This window comes from Psammomys obesus, unplaced genomic scaffold (genome assembly GCF_907164565.1).
Source record: "Psammomys obesus unplaced genomic scaffold, mPsaObe1.curated_primary_1811, whole genome shotgun sequence".
In the NCBI taxonomy this organism is placed as follows: domain Eukaryota; kingdom Metazoa; phylum Chordata; class Mammalia; order Rodentia; family Muridae; genus Psammomys; species Psammomys obesus.
The window spans coordinates 4,719-8,309 of record NW_026592050.1 but is presented as its reverse complement, the minus strand read 5'-3'; the positions used below and the strand labels follow the sequence as shown (position 1 = coordinate 8,309).

Here is a 3,591-nt window from a genome sequence, read left to right as displayed (position 1 = left end):
CCAGCTATGGTGACTAAACCCCTGCCGGCCCAGTAAACCTGAGCTGGATTCCTGTCCTGCACCTCAGCTGTGCTCTCTTCCCACCCTCAAGGCCAAGGGGTCTTGAACTTGCTGTGCAGATCCACAAGATGCTTTTGTCAGCAGTGTGAGGAAAGAAAAAAGCTTGCAAGAGCATTGCACAGACTAAGCCCTGCACAGGGAGGCAAAGCGTCTCCAAGCCAGGTCCTGCCCAGCCCAGGTCATCACAGGGTAGCTGCTCTAAGAATTCCTCCTGTGGAGTCTTCCAAGCAAACATGGCTGAATCAGCTGGGGGGGGGGGGGTCGTTGTTTTCCTGGTTCCAGCCTGATTGATCACTCCCTCTGGTGCTCACCTACTGTTTCTGTTTCACCTACTGATTCTGTTTCTTCAGCTCTTAAGAAATCTCCCCCTTGTTTTCTCACTATCATCACTTCCCAATAATATTAGATACACAAAAGGTCAACCCATACCAACAGGAGGGTAAGGGGGCACCTGGACTTGAACCAGGGACCTCTTGATCTGCAGTCAAATGCTCTACCACTGAGCTATACCCCCTGCTGGTAGCAGGTGTCTTACTAATCCCATTTACTTTCAGTTTCTTGTTATGGTCGCCCTAGCCACAAATGATAGCCATTAAATTTCAATGGCTACAAAATGAAAGGAATTTACTGGCCCACAACAGTGGAAAGTACATATCAGGAATCCAAATGCTGTTAGAACTCTGTCTCTCCAGCTTTGGTTTCTTATTTTTATTTTTTTGTTGGGGGGAGGGGACGGGGCTGTGGGCTTCTGAACAGTAGGAGAGGAGCCTAGAAAGGAGATGTCCAGGTAAAGTGGTGTTTTGGGGACAGGTTCTCACTAAACAGCACAGGCTGGACTGAACTGCTTTCCTCCTGCTGCCTCAGTGCTGGGGTTGTAGGCTTATGCCACGGATCCCAGCTTTGGTTCCCTTTTAAGTCAGCTTTTATGTCTCACAGCGTTTCTCCATGTGGTGGAGATAACTTCCAGCATCTTTAGGCTCACACCCTCACATTTAGGTCTCCGGAGAGAGGAAGGCTGAGGCTTGTGCCTGACTTGACTTGCTGTGGTTTCTGCTTCTATCCATGCTGCCAAACATAGGACACAAGGGTGGTATGGAGGGCCTTAGGTTTCGATTACAGCAACAAAACACCATCACCAAAAGCAGCTTGGGGAAGAAAGGATGTATTTGACTTATGTGTCCCAATCAGAGTCCATCATTTGAGGAAAGTCAGGGCAAAAACTCAAGCAGGGTAGGGGACAGAAACATGAAGCAGGGCCTAGCACAGAGAGAAGCAATGACGTTTACCCTTGCTCCTCCTGCCTTGCTCAGTTGACTTTGTTTTGCAGCCCAGGACCACCTGCCCAGGTATAGAGCCACCCACATCAGTGATTAATCAAGAAAATGCCCCACTGACTTGCCTACAGGCCAATCTGATGGAGGCACTTCCTCAACTGAGATTTCTTCTTCCTAAACATATTTTCAAATTGACAGAAACCAATCAGGACACAGTCCCATTCATAATATGAGTTCATGGAGTGGAGAGGGACAGTTATTCTCCAAAAGAAGTCAGGGGTAACCAAGAGAAGGCTAGAGTAGGCCACCCCTAAAACTCTAGAACCTTCTCATTTGAGACTAAAAAGAAATCGTCTGTTCTATTTCAAAAAGCCACCCAAAGCCTACTGCTACATTCCTTGATAGTCTTCAGCCATTTATCCAGCAAACACTCCGTGATGCCTACTGTGTGCCTGACTCTAACCTCCACACAGTTCCCGGTATCAGAAGCCAACAGCCAAAGGGGAAAGGCCTGACATGCAGCAGCAGCAGCAGCAGCAAAAGTAGTTGTGAGCTATCTGCGCTGAGGAACAGAGAAGAGAGAGTGCCCTTTAGCAGAGAGCACGACTGGAAAGCAGGCTGTGCGCTCACACTTCAAAAGGCTTTCTTGATAGACAGGAGGTGGGAGAGGTTTGGGGCAAAGCAAAGAGCAACGGAAAGCAGTGCAGCATTTCAAAGGCTTGGGATGGCTGTGGGCTTCTGAGCAGTAGGAGAGGGGCCTAGAAAGGAGATGTCCAGGTAACGTGGTGTTTTGGTACATCTTCCCCCAGACGGAATAATAGATACCTTAGTCCTCACTGGGGCTCTGAGGAGAAAGAGGGCCACCAGACCTGCCAGTGATTTGCGCTCCTGAACTACGAGCTCAGAAGCTGGGCCTGGAGTCCAGATGTCCTACCCCCACCTGAGTGTCCTTGTGATTTAGTCACACCACAGCCCTCTAGGGAGAGTGCCTGTGGCAATCAGGCAGCGTCTGCACCTGTGTTCACCTCGGGGCAAGATCCCCATCGCATTGTGAGTTGTGTTGCCTGAAGAGATTTGTTGAGGCCAGGTGTGGGGGGGGGCATGCCTGTGATCCCAGCGCTGAGGAGGACTGAGAGGTCAAGGCCCTCCAGTCCACGTGTGACTGTCTCCAAAAACCACCAAACATGCTGGAATTCCAATCTCTGGTCTCTGACTGTGCTCTTGTTTGGAGATAGTGCTGTGTAACTGCACTCGATGAAGTCAGGATGAAGCAACTAGGCCAACTAGTGTCCTTGCTGGGGAGGAGAGATATAAACACAGTCATAGAGAGCATACCACATGACAATAGTGGAGGTGGATCCCTCAGTCTCTACAGCACGACATTCCAAGGAATGAGGAAGACCGAGTGAGCAAAGGAACTGAGCCCAGCCTCCAGCTGGATGTCACACTTCTGTGCTCAAGGAATGGGAGCTGAGGGCTGGAGAGATGGCTCACAGGTTAAGAATGCTGGCTGTTCTTACAGAGGTTCTGAATTCAAGTCTCATTAACCTTCTCTAACAAGAGCTGGTGCCCTCTTCTGCCAGGCAGCACCCTGTATACTTAGTAACTAAGTGAATCTTTGAAAAAAAGGAAAAGGGAGGTCAAAGTTTTACTGTCCTGAGGCCACCTAGTTTGTGGTACTTTTTGCTCCGGCAACCTTAGGAGACTTGGTGCCAGGTTGGCAGATGTGCAGTGCTCTGGGTGCACCCTGTCTGGTTAGAAAATAGTTTTCCCTGGAGCCTCACTCCAAAATCAGAGGAAGGCCGAGTAAGAGGCATCACTGTAAGGGGAGTTTGGGTTTCTTTAAAAACTCAGTTATGTTATGTACATATGTTTTTGTTTTAATCCCAAGTGTGGGATTTTAGCTGCGCTATAGTTTGTCCACAGCTGACAATTGTCTTCTGCAGGGCCTGGCCTTTGCCAGCTGGTAACAGCCTGCTTCATGTTGCTCGGAGAGGGGCGTGGTCTAGGACTCCGAGGATATAAATCGAGAGCCCAGAAAGAGAAGGGGAGGCATGTGGCGAGTGGCAGTTTGGAGAGACCAGGGACGGTTGATGTGTCAGTTTGGAGAGACACAGGAGACGGCTTCCTGGCCAGGGTCCTGGAGGAGACTGCTCACTGCGTCTCTCTCTCACACCTAGGGTTGGGAGGTTGGAAGGGAGAAGCCTTAAGGAGCCCCCAAATAAACTAGAGGTTAAAAACGAGTGCAACACACTAC

General features: G+C 49.7%; 1 non-coding gene across 1 annotated transcript; it reads right to left on the bottom strand.

The window, feature by feature from the left end:
* Positions 1 to 502: 502 nt before the first annotated feature.
* Trnac-gca (transfer RNA cysteine (anticodon GCA)) lies at positions 503 to 574 on the bottom strand. Its single transcript has one exon. It is a non-coding gene; the product is annotated as a tRNA-Cys (tRNA).
* Positions 575 to 3,591: the final 3,017 nt, after the last annotated feature.